Consider the following 26,809-nt stretch of genomic DNA (forward strand, 5'->3'; position numbering starts at 1 on the left):
GAAATAAATCTCTGCTTTTCGAAATAAACCCAACAAACAGTGCATCTCTTTCACGTCATGGACTCTGTTTACATTAAGAATGAGCATAATATACTTTTTGTTGACAAATTCACATTGGCCCATTTAAAATGTTAAGCTTGAACTCAAATTTCATTTTAAAGAGAAATGTTCAATTCATTTACCTAATAATATATTTTTGTTTAAGAAACATCAAAGATTTATATTTTCGTTTCTTAGATACAGCCAAATTTAAACTTTTTCGTATGAGCAACTTTAAGTAGCTTGGTCAAAATTTGCAACATATGTTTTGATTTGGCATACTTTCCCAGTAGTTGGAAAAATGCCAAAGTAGTTCCGATTTTGAAACCGGATAAAAATCCTGCTGAAGCTTCAAGCTATCGGCCCATTAGTTTGCTTTCATCTATTAGTAAATTATTCGAAAGAATAATTCTTAATAGAATGATGACGCACATTAATGAAAATTCAATTTTCGCTGATGAGCAGTTTGGATTTCGCCTTGGGCATTCAACTACTCATCAGTTGTTGAGAGTTTCAAATTTGATTCGAAGCAACAAATCTGAGGGCTATTCTACTGGCGCTGCTCTTCTAGACATAGAAAAAGCATTTGACAGTGTTTGGCATAAAGGTTTGATTGCGAAATTGAAAAGGTTTAATTTTCCGATTTATATCGTGAAAATTATTCAAAATTTGAGCTTGAGCTTCGGCAAGTACTCTCTCGTCGTACTCCCGTTCTTTTAGGCAGTGGATTCGTTTCTCAGCTCGTCGCAGCTCTTTGGCCAATTGGACACTCAATAATATTTTAACTGAATGAATGTATATGGAAGAGAAAATCTGAATAAATATAAATAAAAAAAAACTTTTTCGTATGACCAATTTCCAATATTGAAATCAATAATTTTAAAAGTTTTCTGAGTAAAAAGAAATATTCAACACCAATACCAACACTAATATTTTTTCGTAATTTCATAGGGTATTCATTAGATTTGACCAAATTTAAGAATATACCCCGAAGTCAGGACTGTCTCATTTCCCCCCCTATTTACAGCCCATGGGTGACGTAAGACATTTTGACACTAAACTATTCAAAATACATGGAAATCTTCCAATACATGAATCAACAGTGATTTAGTTTATTTAGTTTTAATTTTATTTAACCAAAGATATATACTAGAGTGTAAAAAAATGACTTTTTGGCGGGCATTCAGGGGCTAGTTCCGATGGGCGTACTGAGCCCAAATCCTAAATATGAGCTTGATTGGACGCAACAGGAGCTGGCGCTCCGCCCTTCAATTTTAAATGGGTTTTAACCCGTAAAACTATTTTTTTCCAAAATGTATATTTTTGAGGCACTTTGGCCGCCAATGCGTTTACCAAAAACAAGACTGGCGTGTAGGCCAGATCCTTGCGCATGTTTTGGTATATATAACATTGAAATTTTAAGCATCCCAAGGCTCGGTACAGGCCTTCAAGTTTGACATTTTTTTTTTTCGAAATATCGGCCCCAGCGAAAAAGATATGCGTCGCATCTCGCAACGCCCGAGGCGCCATTTGTATTTGCTGGGGCCAATTTTTCGAAAAAATGTCAAACTTTGCAAATAGTATTTGTCTCCCACTTCAAAATCAATTAAAAAAAAACAAAAACATCAACATTTTAATTTAATTTTAAATGCAATCAGATAAAAACACAATTTAAAGTGCATTCCCCTGCTTTTATAAAATATTTTAAGTTTTTGTGAATTGTCGTTGTACAGTACCATAAAAAGATTTTCTTCCGAAAAAAAAAACTTTAAAACTTGGAATTTAAAAAACATATGATTGCAAACCGACTGTACTGCTGATAATGCATATTCCATGCATTTTTGTACTTGTGTCAAACGCGTTCTGACCTGAAATTTCTTTGGCCAATTGTCCCACAAACATCAATTTTCAGGCTGTGTCAAGATACCACGACAATATTGAAACTTCTTTCATATGAAAAATGACAAAAATGATATTCAGGTTTGAAATCGAATCGATCGAACTTTGGGGATCTGTGAATGTCAAAAGGCATTGTGAGCTGCACAAAATGGTGTTCTTAGCTCAATTTGGTCCAAAATGCACGTACGACAAGTTAGCATGACAGCGACCATTTGCACGGGTTCAAAAGTCAATAGGGTCCTAAAGCCCTATATGTAAATTTTTATGTACAACGGTGAAAAACACGATTAAAAAGCATTTCGGATCATTTTTTTTTTCATTTTAATGCAAAAAATAAATTGACAAGACAACATTTTTTCGATGGATCAACTATGTTCCCCTTGGAACTAGCTGTCAAGTAGAACCCTGGGTGCTGAAAAGACAGAATGCGTAACGTGATTTTCGAAAGCTCCCCACTGCTTTCCACTAATACAACTGCACTACAGCTGTAAACATAAACAAAGTAGAAGGCTATGTTCAAGCACAAGCGTGACATATTTTTTGCTGCTGAAGTGAATTGTTTTGAAACATTTTGGATCTGTTGATGTTAAAGTTTTCGCTGAAAAATTAAGCGTTTCGCGCTTTTTTTCTTCGTAGACTAAACGATGGGAGGCCAAAAGAGGCCTTTTATATTTTACACGTGATGAAAAAAAAAATTATAAAATAAATTATAAAAATAAAAAATAAATTATAGATCGATCACAATACTTGCCACTTCTTGGTAGCATTTTGCGAACAGTAAATTGGTTCCGCTTTGACAGTTCTAAATTGAGGCCGCTTTGCGAACCACTATTCTGCACTAGAGAGCCTGGAGCTTATAAGAGAACGGACATCTCAAACCAAAAGTACCAATCGAAGCACGAGAACTGTCAAACGGAGGTACCAATCGAGCAAAATCCTTTGTCTTTTGCTCGATTGGTACCTCCGTTTGACAGTTCTCGTGCTTCGATTGGTACTTTTGGTTTGAGATGTCCGTTCTCTAATAAGCTCCAGGCTCTCTATTCTGCACCCAGGTAGAACCTATATGTAAATTTTTATGTACAACGGTAAAACACACGTTTAAAAAGCATTTCCGATCATTTGTTTCGTTTTAAGGCAAAAAATAAATTGACAAGGCAACATTTTTTCGATGGATCAACTATGTTCCCCTTGGAACTAGCTGTCAAGTAGAACCTTTTCTGTCAAAAAGGGCCGCGAAGTATTTTTTTTAAATTGATTTGAAAATCCTTTTTAAATCCGGTCGTACATAGTGTCATTGCACTCAGAAAAACAAGCTTTACCACAAATTTAAGCTTGATTTTCGGACCCAATTTCAACATTGTCCAAATAATGTGAAAGCTTTTTTCTTTTTTGATACAGTAACACAAATTGTAGATTACTGATGTCATGAACAGGGGTGTGTTTGATGGGCTTGAGCTAGGTAGATGCGCATTTGGCTGAGGGCGCCTACAGTGCATACATGGTTTTTAGGGCGCTGACAGTCACTAACTGATATGTGAGGCGCTTATAGTGGAAACGTATTTTTAAACTTAAAAATAAAACAAAATCCTAAAGTACCTAAACATACACATGGTTCTTGATGGTTAAACAAAGCGTAGATTAAATTAAAAATTAAAAAAAAAATATATGGTAAATTTACCTAGTTTAACAAAGTAGTACTTATATAACGTAAGTTTAATTTTGGGGATTAAAGATTACTATTTTTGCATAAATTTTATTTTTTGGGACGATTTCTGCTGATTTTTTTTTCTGTGATTTTGAATCAATATTATTAGAAATTAAAAAAAAAGTCTTGTCGCAAAAAGAACGATACATGCCTGTGAATCCGTTGCCGAAACTGCAAGGTTGAAGAGGGCTAGATTATAAGGTGTTACGTCGATTCCGCATTATCAGAAATAAAAGTTATTTTATGTTTTAGATTTTTTTTGCATTCAAAAATGTACGCACCTTTCCGCAAATTTATTTTAGGAAAATTTCAAAAATTCTTTAACGGTTAGTAAGGTAATTCGCTTAGCTAAACACTTGCTAGAAAGTGTCAAAGATTTCAAGAACCTATAGGTTTGAAAACATTATTTAGTAAACTTCAAATATAAGATCAAAACAGACAAACAGTGACTTTTGCCCTTAACTTACACAAACTTCATATTATTTTTGAAAATTCATAAAATTGACTCTAAACCTAGTCGTAAACCCTTTCTTTGTCCCGTCCTACTCGATAATGAAAATGCCCATCCCCCAACGTGGACAAATAAAAATGTTTTGTCTGCAGCGTGGAAAAACGCAACCCATTGTAATGAAACAATAGAATCTTTTAGTTATTTAAAATTGTTAAGGTCGCACCTATCATAAAAAGATAGCTCTATCTACACATAATTAAATTTGATCCATTTTGGAATTGATAATAAAAACTGACTCTCGCGTATTCAATCCAGAAGTCAGAATTATATATTAACAGGGTATCCAGATCCACGGTAAGTTTCGGAGAACAAATCTAAGATAAAAGTGAATATTTTTTATCGATTTTAATGTATATTTCTATGGAAAAATCACATGAAATTGATAGAAACACGTACATTCATATTTATCAAATTTGTCATGAACATGCCTTGAATGACTTGAACGGGACCATCCATAAACCACGTTGGCACTTTAGGAGGGTATGGTGATTGTCCACGATCCATACAAAAAAGTTTTTTTTTTGTATGGACAATTGTCCACAAGAGGGGGGGAGGGTGGTGGAGGTAACAGATTCCCAAAAAAGTGTCCACGTGGTTTATGGATGGTCCCAACTTGAAAATAACATATATAAAAAAATCCTTATTCAGTTATCCGAAAAACACAATTACTTAATAAGGAAAGGAGGCAGAATTCCTAAAATAAAGGAATTTCGTACTTTTTTTTTTATTTCAGTGTATGGCTTTTGAACTTTATCTTTGCAATCAAATCGGAGAAAACAGATTGACTAGCTCTCAATAACATAATCTGATGCGGTTTAGTATTACCTAAAGCGTCCAATTTCCCAGGGTTACAAAATTCCCGGGAAACGGTAAATTTTAAATTTATTCAAAATTGTTCTTATATTGGTTCTGGTTAATATTCTTCAACAAAATTGTATAAAATAGTAACATAAATGATCAAATTAAGTGCGAGGTTCAATTAATGCCTTAACTGCTTGCAAAAACATTTTCAAGAAAATATATTGGTATTCTAAATTTATAGACTATTTCTAAATTTACTAGTATTTTTTTTTTGCAGTGATATTTTTCCAATCACAGTCTTTTGACGGCGAGTAAAATGAATCCATTCTTCAAAACCATAACATTGCTATTGAATATGGCTCTGTGAACAGTTTGAGAGAATATGATAAAGATTAATATTGAGACGACGTTAAAATAAAATACAAAATAATGAAGAAAATATGGATTTGTTGGCAAATCGTTTTTCTTGAACAAATCTTACTTCTTTGAGCTCATGAATAAATAGATAAGCATTGAATTCACCTTAAAAATCAGCTTTTTCACTTGAAATATCATTTTCATAAAATCACCTTCTACATAATACGAAGTAGTTTTTTTTTAATGATTCAGCTTAATAAATGATTTCGTCTAAAAGAATTTTCATAGCAATAAAAGTAGTTCAGTTCATATTAAACCTCTTACGCCCTTGTTAGCTCAAGTTTTTTTTCTTGATATTAAACTGTTAACACTTTTTAACAAATTTACCAATATTTTTTTTGAATAACCCTCTCTGAGACATCAATTGATATTTTTTTCAATTTTCATCCAATTTGGCCATGGTAAACAAAACCGTAAAAAACATAATTTGATCTTGGCAGAACAGGATGCCTAAGTTGCAAATGATATAACAACAATTTTTGTTTAAAAAATTAACCAAAATTATAATAGTTAATTTTCATTTCATAATATCGTAATTTTTGTTGCTCAACGAATAAACAAGATCCCAGTTGTGAAAGCTTCAGAAACTAATATTTTTTGAAATATTTATACTTTGATATGAAATTTTCAGGCGAACTGAATGGTTATAAGAACAATAAATTGAAATGAATAAAATAAAATTGAGTTTTTCATTACTATTTTTTTGAAAATTTAAAAAAATGTGCCAAAAAGTTAAGAAAATTATGAAACTATATTAAGCGCAATTATCGTTACTTTTAACGGCATTGCTTTATTGAGACAAGAAATTGATATCAAAATTTTATTTAATTTCTTTAAAAAAATAAATATGAGCATTCAAAATGTCTCAGTTAACTCTTCCTTATGTGTAACTAAGCGAAATTCGCATATTTCAGCTAGTAACGAACAAATACTGATATTTTATTGTGAGAACTTGTTCCGAAAATTGTTCTTAGAGATCTAATTGATAAAGTCTAGATTATACAAAGTGGAATCAAATTAGATAATTTATAAGAATATGTGCAATTTGCATAGATTATGTATATGTATTAGGATGTAACAAAAATTACATTTTGGCGGGCATTCAGAGGTTTGTTTCGGTGGTCATACTGAGCTCAAATCCCAAATATGAGCTTGATTGGATGTAACAGGAGCTGGCGCTTTGCATTTGAATTTTAAATGGGATTTAACCCGTAAAAAGATTTTTTTTCAAAAATGTAATTTTTTAAGGCACTTTGGCCACTGAAGCGCTTATTTTCAACATCACTGGCGTGTAGGCCCGATTCTTGCACATCTTTTGGTATATATAACATTGATATTTGGAGCACCCCGAAGCTCGGTACAGACCTTCAAAGTTTGGCATTTTTTCGAAAAATCGATCCCAGCATAATCAAATGGTGTCTCGGACGCCGCGAGATGCGACTTTATCTTTTTTACGATTCAGTAGCCAAAGTGCTTAAAAAATATAATAAGCATATTGTTTCAATCAATTTTCAGTGACTTTCCAAAGAAAATCTGATAAGATCGTTATAAAATTCTTAGATTCTTAGAAGAAGTTGCACTTGGGGCTAAATATTATATTTCAATTTACCCCTTAAAATTTCGGGAAATAGACTTTCTTACAAGGTGCAAAATATCAGACCTACCTTATTTATCTAGGAGAACTCTAAATAATCACACCGTGTACATTGTACACTGTATGACTTAATTAAAATCAAACTATGTTTCATTTCCCATATCAGTTCTCGATCTATAAAGTAAACGAAATCACTTAGTAAAGTCCTCTACTAGAATAAAGTTGCCACATAGAGCGATTTGTTTTGAGTCCCTATCACTTCGAAAAAAGCCTTAACCAGAAGCGAAGATCTCTTTCATCAAAAAATAAAACAGCAATTAAAAAAATAATATTAATGGTACTGATTTCAAAAGTATTCTTTTTTTCAAAGCTTCGGGGTAAATGTTCCGAAAAACTCTACCCGTCAAAAATCATCCTCTGTTAGAGGATAAAAAGAGTAAGTCAGCCTACACAAGTCATCTGTTGGAAACATGTTAACAAAGCGATGCATAAGGTTTGCATGCCCTGAGAAGCTGTTGCTGCGAAGTGGTTGTTCAAGAATGCTACACCGTTAAATACTGTAAGCACAGAGTTAAAGGATGAATAGCACGTATTTACAATATGAAAGATGATAGTGTTCTCATAAACATTGATGATCGTGCCAAAAAAAATAAAACGCTTTACGCAAATGAATGACGAATAAGATTTTGCGCACTTCCAAACAAATAAAAAATAAATCAATGCGATTGTGCTATTAAAACGAGCTCCAACATTTTTACCAATTCGGAGTATCGATTCACCTGAAGGGTAGGCTTACTCCTTCAATATGAGAAAGTCATTTGAAATCATTGGTCCAAATTTGGTACATTTTGGTGAGCGAGTTGGCTTCTCTCGCTCTTGGGGAAACATATAGTTGCGTGCGCACAACAACCAAAAATCATATAGTCAAATAAAAAAAACTTATGCATCGCAAGAGTGACAAAGCTAAATTTAAATTAAACAAACAACAAACCATCGCGCAGCGATCGCGCATCGACTTAGCGACTTTGCGACAGACTGCGACAGCACTACCTTGGAACACTGAAATGTTTGGTTGACTTTCCAGAAAGAGTGCATATGACTTGAAAAAAAGAAAAGGGCGCTTCAAAATTGAGCCAAGAAATTGATGAAACTTGGTGCAAGCCCTTTTATGGTCAAAAATATCGTTTAACTTGAATATTTTTCCTTAAAAAATAAATAAATTTGAGCAAACAGCTAAGTAGATGTCATCTACTCAAATCTACCCATAAGCACACCCCTGTTCAATTTTTTTTCAGCCATAAGGGCGCCTCCAGTCAAATTTTCATATTCAGAATATCAATACAATTTTTTAAGTCGTAGGGGCGCCTCCAGTCAAATTTTCATATTGAGAATTTCAATACATTTTTTTAAGTCGTAGGGGCGCCTCCAGTCAAATTTTCATATTGAGAATTTTAATAAATTTTTTTAAGTCGTAGGGGCGCTTCCAGTCAAATTTTCATATTGAGAATTTCAATACATTTTTTTAAGTCGTAGGGGCGCCTCCAGTCAAATTTTCATATTGAGAATTTCAATACATTTTTTTAAGTCGTAGGGGCGCCTCCAGTCAAATTTTCATGTTGAGAATTTCAATACATTTTTTTAAGTCGTAGGGGCGCCTCCAGTCAAATTTTCATATTGAGAATTTCAATACATTTTTTTAAGTCGTAGGGGCGCCTCCAGTCAAATTTTCATATTGAGAATTTTAATACATTTTTTTAAGTCGTAGGGGCGCCTCCAGTCAAATTTTCATATTGAGAATTTCAATACATTTTTTAAGTCGTAGGGGCGCCTCCAGTCAAATTTTCATATTGAGAATTTCAATACATTTTTTAAGTCGTAGGGGCGCCTCCAGTCAAATTTTCATATTGAGAATTTCAATACATTTTTTAAGTCGTAGGGGCGCCTCCAGTCAAATTTTCATATTGAGAATTTCAATACATTTTTTAAGTCGTAGGGGCGCCTCCAGTCAAATTTTCATATTGAGAATTTCAATACATTTTTTTAAGTCGTAGGGGCGCCTCCAGTCAAATTTTCATATTGAGAATTTCAATACATTTTTTTTAAGTCGTAGGGGCGCCTTCAGTCAAATTTTCATATTGAGAATTTTAATACAATTTTTTAAATCCTAGGGGCGCCTTCAGACAAACTTAATTTAAAAAATATCGCTCCTCGACTTGGCGACTTTGCGACAGACTGCGACAGCACTACCTTGGAACACTGAAATGTTTGGTTGACTTTCCAGAAAGAGTGCATATGACTTGAAAAAAAGAAAAGGGCGCTTCAAAATTGAGCCAAGAAATTGATGAAACTTGGTGCAAGCCCTTTTATGGTCAAAAATATCGTTTAACTTGAATATTTTTCCTTAAAAAATAAATAAATTTGAGCAAACAGCTAAGTAGATGTCATCTACTCAAATCTACCCATAAGCACACCCCTGTTCAATTTTTTTCAGCCATAAGGGTGCCTCCAGTCAAATTTTCATATTCAGAATATCAATACAATTTTTTAAGTCGTAGGGGCGCCTCCAGTCAAATTTTCATATTGAGAATTTCAATACATTTTTTAAGTCGTAGGGGCGCCTCCAGTCAAATTTTCATATTGAGAATTTCAATACATTTTTTAAGTCGTAGGGGCGCCTCCAGTCAAATTTTCATATTGAGAATTTCAATACATTTTTTAAGTCGTAGGGGCGCCTCCAGTCAAATTTTCATATTGAGAATTTCAATACATTTTTTAAGTCGTAGGGGCGCCTCCAGTCAAATTTTCATATTGAGAATTTCAATACATTTTTTTAAGTCGTAGGGGCGCCTCCAGTCAAATTTTCATATTGAGAATTTCAATACATTTTTTTTAAGTCGTAGGGGCGCCTTCAGTCAAATTTTCATATTGAGAATTTTAATACAATTTTTTAAATCCTAGGGGCGCCTTCAGACAAACTTAATTTAAAAAATATCGCTCCTCGACTTGGCGACTTTGCGACAGACTGCGACAGCACTACCTTGGAACACTGAAATGTTTGGTTGACTTTCCAGAAAGAGTGCATATGACTTGAAAAAAAGAAAAGGGCGCTTCAAAATTGAGCCAAGAAATTGATGAAACTTGGTGCAAGCCCTTTTATGGTCAAAAATATCGTTTAACTTGAATATTTTTCCTTAAAAAATAAATAAATTTGAGCAAACAGCTAAGTAGATGTCATCTACTCAAATCTACCCATAAGCACACCCCTGGTCATGAAGTCATATCCAAGATAATTTTATTTTATTTGTCTAAAAACTTGTTGCATACGATACTGGTAAAGGTCAACCAACTCAGAGAACATAACGTAATTCAATTAACGCCATCTACAGTAGTACAGTTCATTGAACTCGATAACCGTTAAGTTCGCCTCTGAAAGGTCACACCCATCTCCACCTGATGCTTCTTAATGCAGAGTGCTCCAACGTCAAACTAATACAAGCTTTCTTGGCATAAATTCACGTGTACTTCGAGGAAAACAAGCTCCGCTGTACGTCAGTACGTCCTTTGAACTTGTACCTCGTTTACTCTAACGACTCTACGCGTACGTACGTACCATGTTACCCAATTGCATCTCATCAACTTGCTCGCCGTTCCCGGATACGCTTCTAATGTTTTCCGCTTTCCCTCATCCATTTGCAGATTCCACCGCGACTACGGTACTTCGAAAGCAAGAAGCAAGAAGAGCGATCTAGAACTCAAGATGAAAAACATACCCGCCCTTCGGCAGCCACCTTACGTCACCGACAGTTTCCGTGGCAGTGTTGCCGGCGATGTTGAAGCAGCGAGTTACGAGCATTTTTGAGTCGGTTTGAACCAGCCCTCCCCCTTTAGTGAAGAAGAAGTTCGACCGTTTTGTGCAAGCCAGAGTGTGTTTTAGGGTCGGTTAGCATAGTTTAAACGGTGAATTCGGGAAAAGGTTGGAAAATTTTAACCTTTCCCACCTAGAGAGCAAGCATATGAGTACGAAGAAGTAGTGAAGTTTATTCCGGGTGGAAGCTGTGTGTGTGTAGTGCGGCAGTGGGAGTATAATCCGCAATTTTTCGACACGTCAGCGACACGCGACACAGTTTCGGAACACGCTCTTTCCGGCTGAACATCGTCATAGGAGGCGTCAAAGCTGTTGGAACTAGAGCGTAACCGTCTCCGTTCTCCAACGACGCCAACGACACCAGGCAGAGCCGGGGACGAAATACGATAACACGGGCCTGTAGTAGCGGGTGGTAGCAACACACAGAAGTAGAAACAAGGTAAGTGAAGCGTTTGCTCTACCTGGTCGCGCGGACCTCATAAACATCAATTTCGCGCGTGCTGAATAATAAACTTTACTACAGCTGCAGCATCACCGCGAGGATGGATGGGCTAGCCGCGGTGCTCTTGTTCGTCGTCGTTGAGCAGCTTGCGCGCCGTCGAAATGATTGTTTATTTACCTCAGTTGAGCCGTATCTCCAAAGAGCGGTTCTCTGTGAAATCGTAGTGAGGTTTTTACAAAACAGTTCTGGCATTCCCTGAATTATCAGGCAACCTGGCAACCCTGCGTAATTAAAGCGACCAGGCCTACTGCGGTCCATTTACCGCAGAGATGATCCTGTGATCGAAACACGTTTCACAGAATCTATAGGAAAGGAAGGATGCGTGGACATACCGTGCCATACGCTTCGTTCCTTATTCAATCGACAGAAATCATTTAATTTTTATTTTTGCCAATTTGATATTTTTTGCAGAAATTCCTAGAATTCCAAAACTTTCACGAACTTTTGGATATGTGAATCTTATTTTTTAACCTAATTCTTGCTTCGGTAGAGAACTAAATCATTAAAGAAGAAGTCTGGCGTGAGTAAGTTGTGAAAGTGGGAAGAGGGGGATGATCTGCCGGGACTAATGTCTCGAACTAACTCTACGGCACTATGGGGATGCCTAATTTGATTAGTGACCGGCACGTGGTCCACTGGTCCACTGTTCACGCCTTTTAATTTGATGGGTGTGTGTGCCCAGAGCAAAGATAGGCGCATAATTGGTTCTTAATTATGCAAGCATGATTGGCATTATTGGCGTTTGAGGATGCGACAAACCACACACCACTGTCGGTGGTTTTCTCACTTCAAGAAGTCTGTTAGTTTGCCTTGTTATATATTTATGTGGTCATTGAAAGCTAATTGTAGCCTGAATGTTAAAAATGATTTTTTTACACAATTGCAACCATAATCAAAATCTTTCGATTTTTTTTTCAAATATTCAAGAATGTAAAATTCTGATTCAAGTGGAATTCTTACGTCGCAAACAAATTTCCTCAACCTTTTCCGCCCAGGATGCGCAAATCTTATCCAATCTTGCATTTTTCTTCCAGATTTCCCCGTTGGCCACGTGCCTTTCTGGTCCACCGGGAGACATCCCTACAGTTCCAGCGCACCTAACACGTCATGGCATAGTTCAACCGCACACCAGACACACACACTCACACCGCTAATATTTCTCATTTCGGTCGCCACTTTTCCTTCTTTCTTTCCCATCAGTCCATCATACTGTCGGAATCCACTTGACTACCGACGTCCCCCAGTCCACCCCCAAAATCCACCCCGATCCGCCCAACTTGGCGCAGCAGCACCCGGCATCCATCTGCTGGTCCACGTGTTTGCGTGTGGGAGGTGTTATATAAATTTTTAAGATTCGTTTCGAGCAAGATAATAAATCATACCGGGAACCATCTCATGATCTCTGCCGGAGGTGTGTTTGTGTTTGTGTGTGTGTGTGCGTGCGTTTTTCGCTCAACACAGTTTATCATGCGTTTAACCTTTCTTATTGATATTTTATTCACGGACACCATAAATAAAATTGCAGTTTCAAATGAAAATTGAATTATGTTTTTTTTGCCTCTGAAATCAACTATCGTTTTAACCTGCTAATAAGTTATTTAAAATTACTGGGAAAGCTTTGAACAATTCAAATGAAATTTTATTAAAAATTTATGTTTCTTTAGGCCAATTTTTAAAAGTTCTGTATTTTACAATAATATCTAAAGTAACTTTTTTAGCAAGTATATCTTTTTGCTACATGAAAAATACGAATCAAAAACGTAATAAATGCTTGGCTAAATGGCTTGTAATCATACTGAATCGATTAGTTTTAGTCATATAATAATTGTTAAGATTATGAAAAAAAAAACACTAAGTAACATAATCTCTAAATTTGACCCTGATGTGAAATATGGACAGCGATGGAATAATCATCATCAAAAGAAAATCATTGGACGTTCGTCAAGAGAAAAAATCCAAAGGGAGCTTGGCGCACGAAAGATCGGTAAAAGGAATCTAAAAAAATCATCATCTTGATTATTCGGCGGAACATCTTTTTCACTACTACTCTTGCAAGTGTAACGTCACACGTCGAAATTTGACCTGTCACATTTTGTAGATAAGCAATGTGTGTAAACAAAGTGAAATAAATATTTTTAAGTGGTGCTGACAAGGAAATTCACAAAAAATCATCAGCAGATTGATTTTCTTGGAGAAGTTCGGGAGCGATTTTCTTTTGCGTGATTTGCCTCCTCTCTCTTTCGCGGGTGAAGAGAGTTCGCAAGCGAAATTGATTTTTTTTGCAATTATTCCATCCCTGAATACGGACACTATTTTTGAATTCTTTGATTAAAAACCCGATTTAATATCACCAGAGGTGAAATAGAGCCTTTCTTACAAAATGATAAAACTCCGAGAAATATATTGGTGCAATTAATTTTTCAAAAACATAATGATACCATCCAGTGAGAATGCCATTTATTTTTAATTTCAGAAGTACATTATTTGTCGCAAGACATTTAAATTTAATTAAGAAAAACATATTGGATTGACATTATTAGAAAAAAATAAAATAAAGCGTACTCAGTCAATAATGTTAGTCTATGATTAACTTAAAAAATATGTATCGCTATTGCACTTTGTCGATCAATTATGAGAAGCCAGAAAGAACACTTTCACGCGCAGCGTAAAACGCGCAGGCGTAAAAGCGCTGGCGTTGAAGCTTCGACTTGACGACGAGCTTTCGAGCGAGAATGGGCTGGGACTTTGAATTTGATGTTTAGTATATGGTTTTATATAAATCCAAAAATTTAATAGGAAAAAATAGGGTAAAAATAAGACGAAAAACACTAAAATCGCTATACCTCTGGAAATACATTTTGGAAAAGCTTCAAATTTTGGGCCCAAACAGTTTATGGCGCATGTTTTCGAATGGCTTTTTGTTTAAAACTGAATTCTTTAAATTTGATTTTGTTATCTGTAAAATAGTCCAAAAAATACCTCTAAAAATGGCTTTGACCACATTTACTGGTCGAAAGTTGTGAATCGAAAAATAAAATGTTCGTCTCCGACCCCACGGCTACAGATCTGACTTATAAAAATTGTGGGTTTTACGAGCGGTTTTCCAGTGATGGAAGACACAAATTTTTAAGAGCGGATACAGACATCGCTCATGTATTTCAGAAAAAGAGCTCTCAAAAATCAGACTTTGAGTTCCGGGTTTCGGGCCAAAATTCAATCGAAAGAGCGCATCTAAACCTTCAATTTAGTAATAGGATTTTCCCTGGGACGAATCCTCGCCGTGCACGAATTTTTTAAGATAAAGAGTTTTTCCAAAAGCAAACCTTAAACCTTTCTTTTGTAAGAAAGGCAAAACATACTAAGAACAAACAACAACAGAAATAAATATCTTTAAATTTCTTGTCATACATGTTGAAAGAATAAACAACTAACTTAATTCATTTAAGTGGTTGGTGCCGGGTTTACGGGTTTATTTGATATCTGATATCAATAATTTTGAAAAAACTTTATTTTTGGTACAGAATCAATTGAATCCCAATGATATGGCTTTCAAAATATCACGTAAGCGGCAATTACTTGAGACCAAACTTTTAAACTTGTTTGGAAGGTCTTTCCAACAACTTTTCGGAAGATGGATCCGGACAGAGTTTTCTTACATTTAAGTCAGATCTGGCTTCAAAAAAGTGCATAAATATCACTGACTTTTAAACTCATTTGGAAGGTCTCTCGATTATTTATCCGTAGAAGTGTCGAATAATGGTCCCGGACATAATTTACATACATTTAAGTGAAATCCGGCTTCAAAAGTTATATAAATATCACTTAAGTGATTATAACTTGAGACAGGGTTGCCAGATCTTCAAACTTTTAAACACGTTCGAAAAGTCTTTCGATTACCTAGTCAACAATGTCGGATGATGGATCCGGACATAGTTTAGATGATATTTTTCAAAGTTTATTTACCCTCCCCCCTAAAGTCAGGTGGCAATAACAATATTTTTTTTCAAAAAACGTCAAATTTTTATTGAAGCATTGATAATAATATTAAGCATATAGCCTTACTTCAGTGAGGAAAGCAAAAAAATGATATTTGCTTCCAAGGAATACATTTTGCATCATAAATTCGTCCATACAAGTATTTATGTAAATTTGGCCGCTGTTCAAAAAGACTTTCAACATATTCAAAAATCTGTTTGTTGAGAACAGATTTTCTGATCGATTTGAAATCTACGGCAAAATTGTGGGTATTGCTTAGAACTTTTTTAAAGAAATTCACCCGTTTCTTCAATTCGCATTTTTACACACATAATTAAATAAAATAATCATTTAATCATGAAAATATGCCATCTTTTGAGCCATGGCATAAAAGTAAGTCAAAATACATTTGGCAGTGATCTTTTTAAATATATTTTTGCCTTCCTCACCTCAATGAGGAAAGGCTATAAAGTCGCTCAGGAAATGAACTTCTTAATTGTACCTCCTAGACCCACCTTCATGTATACATATCGACTCAGAATCAAATTCTGAGCAAATGTCTGTGCGGGTGGTTGGATGTTGATCAAAATAATTGCACTTGATTATCTCGGCACTGGCTGGACCGATTTTGACCGTTTTGGTCTCATTTGGTCCGTATTGGGGTACCCTAAGTCACTATCTATAAATAATGATGTGTAGTTAAGTACTTCAAAAGCTATGCTAAAAAAACGATTTTGACTAAAGTTCGAAAGATTGTAAAAAGGGTGGTTTTTGTAAGGAAACTCGTCATGTTATACATGTTTAGAAAGGTATTTGGAAGACCTTTCCAATGCGTCCTAAACGTTGAAGATCTGACAACGATATCAAAAGTTATGAGCAAATGTTCTTAAAACATCATTTTGACGGATACAAAAAAAGGGTGAAAATTGCAAAAGATCCTGCTGAGGCAGCACCAATCTTTATGGAATTAGCCTCGTTAGCTCAAGCTTTCTTCATGTTATGGCTTTTATGGCAGAAACGTAAGTAACGCTTTTAAAGAATTTTGTTTGTATGCATTCAGGCGCAATTGAATACAATCAGAAAGCTTTTTCAATTGATTTAAGAAGGAAGGCACCAATCACTGAGGAGGTTTAAAGTAATGTTTTTTTACTTAAAGTTAAGCCGTTAAACATTTACAATGAAAATTGATCATCATCCTATAACGCTCAGTATTTAGTTCAATTTTACGAATATCTGCTCCAAAATGAGTTAGCATATGTAGCCTTCTTGAAAGTACTGGATAATTTTTGTACTTATTCAAATGTGTCTCATAATGTATATGCTTTTGTGAAGCAATCTTTGGCTTCCTGGTTAACAATCACTGGTTAATGATGATTTTCATAACTTTAAAACGAATAGAATAATCGTCATAGAAAAGGTATATACAATCATTCATCGAAATCAAAAATTAAATAATAATCATTGTGAATTCTTGAATGAATAAATTTTGAATGTATATCATTTCGAACAGAATTTTTGACTAAGAAGTTTAAATCATGTTTGAGTAAGGCTTCATCCATAAAGTACGTCACGCTAAAATCAGCCAAAATTTACCCCCCCCCCCTGCCCCACTTTGTCACGCTTTTCCTATACTTATAACATGCAATGTCTCACTTGCTCAAACCCCCCCTCCCCCCCTAGAGTGTGACATACTTTATGGATGACGGCTTTTATTTTCTAAGATAGTTTTTAGATTGAAATAAGCACAGTCCATAGATAAATTGCAAAATAATTCAATGTAGAAAGGCAAACACACTACTAGGAGATTTATTCCAAAATTTTCCCACTGGAGAGCTCGCGGGCAGAGGAAAAAAACGAACAGGAGCAAGCTTTTCAGACATCAAGATGGATAAAAACATTCGACGGGTGAATATTTATGAAAAATGAATTGTATATAACTGGGATGAGTTTTATTTCATGATTGTCGGTTTATGAGGTTAGCGTGGGTGGGCAATTGGAACGAGCGCTAAATTTATCATCCGACGCGCGCGGGTGATGAAATGAACAAATTTTATTTGTTTTGTTTGTTGTTTGCACTTCTGAATGGGGAGGGGAAAACTGGATGGAAAAGCACTCCGTCACAGGTGAACCACTTTGAGGAATGTCGTGCTACAGTTTTCCGCTATGCCTCTCCGGAGTTTTCCGCATTGTTGGACGAAAGAATGTTTTAATCAAATGAATTTTCGATTCGGGAAAGTGAGCACTTTTTCGTTAAAAAAGTGTTCTTTCAACGAGTGACGTAAATTCAGCAATTTATTATTCATGCTCGAAATCAAAGCACAATTCACCTTGAAACTCGTGAGGGCTTTTGCTTCACCGAAGACAAAAAAAATCACTGCCAGGACAAAGAAGCGAAAATTTCCATTCATTCCGCGTGAAACGGTTGCCTTGAAGGAGGAACCAACTCGCGGGCGTTCGTTCGCTTTTATCAAAATCAGGTCAAAAAGTCTTATCTGAAATGAAAAGACAACAGGAACGACGACGCGAGAACGGCAAGCAGCGTGGCACGTAGCGAAAAGTGCCCGCCAGGGAAAATCATGTGAAATGGGTTTCGAAGGGATTGGAGCCCTTGAGCGCAAGCGGGTCTTTTTTCAGAGTTGGGCAGAGTTTTCACGTTCCGTATACTTCGAGCGGTTAGTGCAGAGATTTTAGATTCAGGAAATGTTGCTGAAAATTTGAACTTCTTATAAAACATTTAGATATATGTTACGTGATAAGGCAAATATTTAAATTATATTACACTCAGAACTGGGCATCGGCATACGAGAGAATAAAGAACACGATTCGGTAGTAAAATGGTACTGTGTGCGGACTAATGGGATAAATCCCGAAATTACCGAGAGTACTTTACTCAAGGGTTCATCTTCAAAAAAAGTTCATCTATAAAAAAAAGTACCGGTACCGAGACTCGAACCCAAGACCTTCGGCATATTGAACCGTGCCTTTGCCGTATGGGCCACCATGGTTCGGTAACTAAGTGGCGGTCATTTGTCCATATAAGCCACTCATAGGAACTGTTCCAATGAACGAATGAACACGCGAGAGGACTATACTCTCGCAAAATAGCACTTTCCTCACGTTTCTTTTTTTCTTTTCGTGAGGACTATCCCCTCGTTCTTTAACTTTGGGTGTATGAGCTTGTTTACGTTTACTTGAAGGAGCATAGCAGCATTTTGTTTTTTGAAAAATAATTGAAAAGTCTAGAAAATTTCAATATTGTTCATCTTCAAATCGATTTTCTATTAAATTTGTTAATTTTGACGGTTGGTTTACCGGTTTAAACTACCCCGATTTTTTAACTACCAAATTGGTTCGAAAAATCTTTGTGTGTCGATGGGTATTAAACTATTTTTTTTTGTTTGAGTTAAAGGAGTCAACGGTTTTTTTTTATCTGATTGATGATAAAAATTTCTATTTGCCTACATTTTTGGTTAACAATCTTAGCATCAAAGATGACCACCAATCTAAACTCAATCTCCCTGACTATGCAGTGCTAATGACGATGGTTATTGCTGGGTGGGAACGAGCTAAGTCTGCGAGATGATAAAGTTCTCCCGCAACCAGCGATGGAATAATCATCATCAAAAGAAAATCTCTGGACGTTCATCAAGAGAAAAAATCCAAAAGGAGCATGGCTCTCCTCTCTCGCGCACGAAAGATCGGTCAAAAGAATCTAAAAAAATCATCATCTTGATTATTCGGTGGAATATCCTTTTCACTACTACATTTGCAAATGTAACGTCACACGTCGAAAAATGAACTGTCACATTTTGTAGATGGGCAATGTGTGTAAACAAAGTGAAATAAATATTATTAAGTAGTGCTGACAAGGAAACTCACAAAAAATCATCAGCAGATTGATTTTGTTGGAGAATTTCGGAAGCAATTTTCTTTTGCGTGATTTTCCTCCTCTCTCTTTCGCGGGTGAAGAAAGTTCGCAAGCGAAATTGATTTTTTTTGCGATTATTCCATCCCTGCCCGCAACTTTTGGCTGTTAGTCGGATCTGTTTGTTTAAAGTTGGCCACCCGTAAGAGAGTTAGTTATCTTAGGTTTATATTTGTAGAAAGATCCCAACACAATATTTGAAATACACAAAGAATAACATCAGATTGGACAAGCTTGTTGATTTTCAAACTGTTCAAAAAGTTCTTAGAACATGTTTTAAACATGACTCAAAGAGAAATATGTGTACCGTAAACTGGGGTCAATCGGGACTTATGGGGCGAATTGGGACAGCATTTTTAACCATGTTGGAGCACAATATTTTGATTTTTCTAGTTGGTTTCGGTTAGAACATACTCAGGCCAACAAAATGTGTACATCCATTTCCAAATTTAAAAGCTTTAAGTGTTCTCAAAACTGCTGTCCCTATTCAGACTGTAGTCCCGATTCACCCCAGATTACGGTATATAGAAATATGTGCAAAGCTATAAATTAGCTTAAAACTACAGCCGACAGAGCATTTAATTTACTGTTCTTTTGTTTTCGTTAAAGAAAGTCACAAAAAATAGTGACGCTATTGTTTGTAGTGAATTTATAATCCAACGACATAACCACTGCCAGACAGCTCTGAACCCAAGTGCAATGTCACCCCGAAGGTCTTCATAATCTGGGCGGGATTTTCCCATCCCAAACTGTGGCCACTGGCTGACAACCCCCAGCCAGCAGTCAGTGTGTGGCCAGGAGCCGGATTACTGGATTACTGGCCAAGGATATTCCAACTCCACGGGTGGTTGTGGTGTCGTCGGATGGTCTTTGATTGCAGTGGTACTGCCTTAAAGACACAGTAAAAAATAATGATTTTTTTTTCTACTTTTCAAACCCTATTTTTCCTGTGCATTCTGAGCAGTGACTTTCATTTCCCAGCAAATATAGCATTTCTGCCCTATTCTCGACTGTTGGGTCGTCCTGTGTGGCCAGTTTTAATGGCGAAGCAAACAAATGACCCACGCTGTGAACACTGCGCTGGCGTTGGAATCACCGAGCCATTTGCCGAATGTATCTTCATTTTCCAGAGCTATAACCGACCGGCAGCAAACGGGCGGGCTCTGGTGCAGGTCGTATATTTCTCTGGGCACGGAAGAAAAAACTAACACCAAAAAAATTCCAACGAATTTTTACTTTTGCAGTGACCTATAATTCAGGCTTTTCATCAAATTTTTCAAAATAATTTTTGGTTTGAAATTGAGTATTTTAATTTTTGCCGTGCCAAAAGCTTCAAAGAGCAGTCAATGACGACTTGTGTAAAAGAAAGTCAGCCTGGCCGCCAGCTATTAGAGAGGATCGGGATGTGTGCTCTCCAGTCGTCGGCAAACTTAACTGAAAGAGCTGGAGCTGGAAACCGTGCAGGAAATGATGAAATATTGGAAAAGCTGTGGGCAAAACTGTCCCGACGGTCGCCACGACCGACCCGAAGAAAGCCGGATGAAAAATGCTCCACTCTTTATCTTCTTTACGATCCTGGACCTTCGACGAGACGACCGTATACGGTTTGGGACTTTTTTGACGACCGAGTTTGCAGCACGGAACGTGATGTGGGATTAGTTCAACAAAAATTTCCTGGGCAAACCGTAATTTCCCGCCCGTGTGGATCAATCGGACCGCGCACTGGACTCACAATCCGGAGGTCGCTGGTTCGAATCCCGCGGCGGGCGCTCTAAAATTCTTTGTGTAAATATGGGTATTCGGCGCCGTCGCTCCGTGCCATACTTTCATACACTTAGGAGCCCAGGGCGGCGAAGTCCTTGTAGATAAAAAGGAAGACACTAGTGGGTTGGTACTAGCAATGGTGGCCGACAGCTATAAAGTCAACTTCGTTTTTAAACCGTAATTTCTGTGTTTTTTACCAAATTTTATTCCAATGTATAAATTTAAATTTTTTGAAATAAATAAATGATATTCGAAAAGTGAATAATAAAACGAAAAGCACAACGAAGGAGAAGATTTAAGCCAACCACTTGACCTGTATTTCAAACATTTCAAATTGAGCAAGTCTATACTTTTCGCAAATCATCACTTCATTATATTTTTTTTATTTGAATGGAAAATTGCCAATCGATTTCTAAGGTCCAAATGAGTTGTTTGATCCAAAATTGAGAATGAATTTTCTGTTCGATTTAGCGTCTTCGGCAAAGTTGTGGGTTATTTTTTTCTTATATTTTAAGAAATGTTTTAGTAGACAAAAAGTGCCGACTTTTTGTTTAAACGATATAACGAAACTTTGATTTTTTGAATTCGAAATTAAAAAGATTTTTTGAGATATTTTTTAAACATGCACCATTTTAGAGTATAAGGGAGCGGCCGTGGCTGACTGGTTACTTTGTAAGCGAATGGTCCTGGGTTCGATTCCCATCTGCTCCCAACGAGAAAGTATAGGAATTATAAATCTTGAAACTCTGAACATGAACGAAAAATCAAACTCGCTCGAGTCGGGGTTCGATCCCCCGTCCTTTATATTGGTAAGCAAAAATGCTAACCACTAGGCCATCACGGATTGGTGAGCTATGACTGGAATTAGGAATACTGTTACTATCAACTATATACGCGCTGGGTCCTTGTCCATTTGACAAGGGTTCGGAAGTTCTAAATAACGTTTGAACCCGATGGGTGCAAACGTTCTTCAGGGCGGGGCTTGTCGATAAAGCTGAAGTACCTCGCGCTCGGCTAGCCAGCGTAGAAATGGGTCACCGAAGCTCGGCAGAGCTATAACACCTTCCAAATGCCTATGTGAGTTATTTGCATGTATAGAATGTAGATCTAAAAATACATGGAAACAACTCAATTTGTAAGAAGTGACCGCGTGGTCCCGTTTGGCTGGTTGCACACACGCACACACACACACATGCACCATTTTCGAGTATAAGCCGTTTTAAAGTTGAAATTTTCAGAAAAAAAATGTATTTTTCAAATTTCTAAAACAGTGTACGTCCTGGTTCACCCTGAAAAAAAAAATCATAAGAGAAGAAAATTCTTAACATTATTTTTTTGTGTACATTTTTGATGATGTATGTGTGGCCTTTCATCAAGAAATTAGAAAGATTCTGCATTTCAATTTTTTAATCTTGTAAACTATTGATCCTATTTTTAAAGAAATTTGTGTAAATTGCCTTAACTTTCTGAAAAAAAAAAATAGATTTTTTAAATCACGACTCACATTACAATCGACTCAAAGGATTTTTTGCAACTTTTGACACTCTTCATTACCAGCATCGTACTTTCATTACAGTGTTCGTGAAACGTCGAACATATTATCAATTTTTTAAGAAATTTCTCCAGATAAAAGTTAATGTGAAATTTAAAAAATTAAGTTCAGCAGCATCTAAGATTTTAATGGGTTTTTTTTTCATACTTACTTAAGAGAGAAATTCGAAGGAGGACTTGTATCTCCTCTTTCATGTACGAAATATTTGTTAAAATATAACTCTAAAATCAATTTCGGGATTGTCTTTTAAAGCTAATACTTCACACGTCGAAAGATTACCTGTCAGTTTGTGTACATGAACAATGTCTGTAAACAAAACGAGAAAAACTATATAGGGGGAGAGGGGGTAATATGCACCCCCTAAGGGAAAACTGAGATTTCTCAACCATTACTGCATTACTGTGGAAGAATTTTGTTCGATGTTCTAAAACAACTATTATTCTGCGTCATCCATGTAAAAAAGTCTTGAAAACCCTCGAAATTGTTTAAAAATAGAAAATTTCTAAAACCATTTTTGATTAAATTCAAACAATCATGCGGGGCAATATGCACCACAACATTGAAGAAAAATGCACTACAACAACGGGGTAAAATGTACCATAACAATGGGGCAAAATGCACCGGGCAAAAGCAGTTTTCACTAGTCACCACTAGATGACACCGCTGTTTTTACAAAGGAGCATCACAGCGGTGCATTTTGCCCCGACCACACTTTTTGAATAAAATTAAATTAAAAGTACATTTTTTAATCTTTCTGGACTCAGCTATCCGTAGAATAATGAAGATTATAGTAAAAACCCTATAAATCAACACTTACAATATCAATAAATGCCTTTTATATTGTCCAAAAATCATATTCAATGAAAATTATATCAAATCACTACATTTTAAAGTTTTGCAAATAACTTTAGCTGTTTTTATCAAAAACCATCCACATTAACGACCCCCGGGTCTTTTGTGGTCTCTATTGCGAATTTCTGCTCGAACCTAGGAGTCCGAAGGCTTGAATGGAGAGAGCACCCAAACCTCTTTCTACTCCAAGGAACCTTCCATCCCAGTGTTTGAACTGACGACCTTTGGATTGCGAGTCCAACCGCCCCAGCGATTCCACCGGAGTAGGCTTGGTTTGGTGTGTTGTTTATACTTATGGCATGAAGACGACTCCTACACCTGGAATGACTTAACGGCCTAACAAACAAGGCTGGGACCGACATTTTACTTTCTCATCCGATGGAAGGTTAGAGCAGATGGGAATCGAACCCAGAATCATCCGCTTACAAAGCGGACAGCGTAACCATTCAGCCACGCACTGCCACTGCCACTGCTACGATGCTCAATTTTTTCCAGCATGGTTTTACAATGTTAAACTTCAAATTTCTATGATATTTCCCAATACTGAGAAAAGAAGGGGGTGCATTTTGCCCCGGGGTGCATAGTACTCTCTCTCCTCCTATGTTAAAATAAACGAAAATTAATGCATTTATAATTACTTAAAACTGAATAAATGCAGTCAAAATGCCATAAAATTCATTACAATTTATTACAAAAAATAGTTTTCGAAGAACCAAAGTTGCTTCTAATGACCTCCTGCAAAATGAGAAATTAAAATGTTGGAAAAAATGAGCAATGTTAACTATGTAAACTTGTTCAGCAAAACAGTTGAATCTTCTGAAACAAAACACAATTTGTGAAAGATTTAATAACATCCGCCTCATACAACAACAAAAAAAACAAAGCAAATTAACCGACAGGCTCAAGTGATCGGTCAAGTGATTGAGTATCGTCTGTCGGTTCGGTTCCAGAGAATGAGACGAAATTCGACGAAAACACGCCTCCGAATCGAGCTCATTTTCCACATCATTGCCATATCCAAATAAAGCCCGTGAATCATCTGCGGACCCGAGCATGGGTAAATAACAAGGGAAATGCAAAATAATACCATTCAATGGTATCAATACCAAGTTTTGGTTTTCGAGAGCCCTTGAAAAAATGTCTAAAGTGTAAATTAATACCAATCATTGGTATTATACCAAATTTTGGTATTGTTTTGTTATTGGGCAAATTTTAGGAAAATCTCGAATTTTGACAAACGCAAATCTACTCCAAATTAAAGCCAACTATTTTATTTTGGTCTCAAAAAGTCATTTAATGATCTTTATAAATTAGGGAATACCATACATTGGTATTATAAAGATATTTTAAATAAAAATATTATAAAATAATGGTGATTCAATAAAAAATCTATTTGAAATGATGTTTAACATTCTTAAAAGTATGCTGATACATTTGAAAATGATAAGAAAAACAATAGGTAGAACGTGAAAAATTTAAAATATTAGAATGGATTTTACTTAACATTGTTTGCATTTTTCGTCAAAATCGATAAACTCAAAAAAATAATGTCAATCTTTGTTAATTTGATGAAATAACTCTTTCAATACCAAAATGTTGGTATGCATGTGGTATTCGAACTTCGTTCTAAAATCCTTTTAATATTGGATTTGTGTCGAATCCTGTTCAGTTGGAATCATGCATCCTCGAATATCCCACGAAAAATTCCACGCTGCCTGGGCTATAGCCTTTCTCGTTCTGGTTTAGTTTGTTTCTCTTTCTTTGAATTTCCTGATATTTTTGCCTGCAGCTAAAACATGTTGATGCAGCAGCAGCTCGTTTTCAACAAGCGTTGATAGCTCAGTTGGTAAACGGGTAGCTAAAATGGTGTCTGCACCTTACCTGTCATGAGTTCGATTCCAGTATTCCTCTAGTTTTCTTTACCTGATATTTTTTGGCTCTCCAAAGCAAGACTTCGTTTTCCTGCCTGTTCGAAGGATTTAAATATAGCATCAAAATTCTACCCATTTCTCATTGCAATCCCATTAGCCAAATTGAATTCCAGCTGTAATCCTATTGAGAATTTTCATTGTTTTTTGTCCAATGAGATTTTTATTTACCCGGAAAGTTGTGTTTTGTCTGGTATTCAATTGCCCTTGGAATGGCACGTTTTGGTATTGCTTTGGTCTTCCCCAAATAGTTTTTTGGTATGATTGCATGGTATTATACCATCTATTACTGGGCAACCAAGGGCACATTTTGGTATTTGTTATTATGCCAAGTAATACCAAAATATGGTATTCCCGTATTATTTACCCCTGCTCGGGGAGCCGTCATTGAGCAAATGATAAATTGCCATTATCGTTAGATTGCTGTCTTTTTTTTGGGAAAGGTCCTCGAGGCTCGTGGATTTTTTTTTCTTGTCGCATTGACTAGCTATTTTAACAATAATTGCATCAGGTCGCAAAACGAATCAATTTTGCGCCATGATTTACCGATGTAGCCTGACTCAATTTTCGGTGGAAACATCATTACCTGGGCGAAGCGTGCTTCGGGTCATTGGCAAAAATTGGGAACTATATGAAAATGTCAAGTCTGCAAAAAGGAAGTATTCAAAGACACACTGAATAAAACTTCAAAATCAACTCCAAGTTCAGATTCTCCATTTTCAAAACATTCTCCAGCAGCAAAAAAAAAGAGAGACGAAACTTGTATCCACATCACGTTTTGTTCTCGCCAACCGAATAATGATGAGCATTGTTGTTTTGGGGCACGAAATCCTCGTTGTTTGGCTTGTTGCTTCCGGAAAATGGCCGCCATTCACCGCGGTGGGAGTGGGGGAGTTGAATGGAAAAAACAGATGCTCGTTTTTCCTTCGCCAACCAACCCAAGACTTGTCGGGCCGGGGAAATTTATTACCCGTGTGTGATTGGGCAAACTTGGAGCCACCGTGAGTTGCAGAAACGAAACCATGGAACTGTGCTTTGCTGAAAGTTTTGTCAAGTGCAAGTGGAACTTTTTCCTGTAAGAAATGTGTCTCGTTAGGAAGTTGTGCAAATTCATTTATGGTTCAATGATAGAACAAATTACGTCGTTCTTCTTCAATATTTTTGGATTGCAACTCATAAATCTTCTCAAGAGCCCAAATTTTAGAACATGTTCCATTATAAAAATTTGATTAATCTGTTTTCGACCCACTTCATCAGTGATAAATTGCACCTTCATCGCTTCGAAACATATAATTTGCAAGTGCCATCCCCTTCCGCCAAATAAATCACACCACATTTTTCCAGACTTTTCGTTACTCGCCTTCGATCCGAAGGCCGTGAATTACGTCCGGATCATTTCGTCCGCAGCCCATCTCGGCAATTCGATAGTCCCATATATTTTACCCATCAGCTCCATATTTCACCAAATTTGCGTCAATTT

The 26,809-nt window shown here is 36.3% G+C and overlaps 1 protein-coding gene across 5 annotated transcripts in view; it reads left to right on the plus strand.

Annotated features, from left to right (window-relative positions):
* LOC120418475 (diacylglycerol kinase 1) overlaps nucleotides 1–26,809 on the plus strand; it is a 196,057-nt gene that overhangs the window by 15,671 nt on the left and 153,577 nt on the right. For all 5 annotated transcript variants that reach the window (XM_039580909.2, XM_039580908.2, XM_039580912.2 and 2 more), the window contains exon 3: nucleotides 10,663–11,270. The gene's annotated coding sequence lies outside the window, so the exon portion shown is untranslated. The remainder of the gene's footprint in view (nucleotides 1–10,662; nucleotides 11,271–26,809) is intronic.

This window comes from Culex pipiens, chromosome 3, assembly GCF_016801865.2.
Source record: "Culex pipiens pallens isolate TS chromosome 3, TS_CPP_V2, whole genome shotgun sequence".
Taxonomy (NCBI): Eukaryota; Metazoa; Arthropoda; class Insecta; order Diptera; family Culicidae; genus Culex; species Culex pipiens.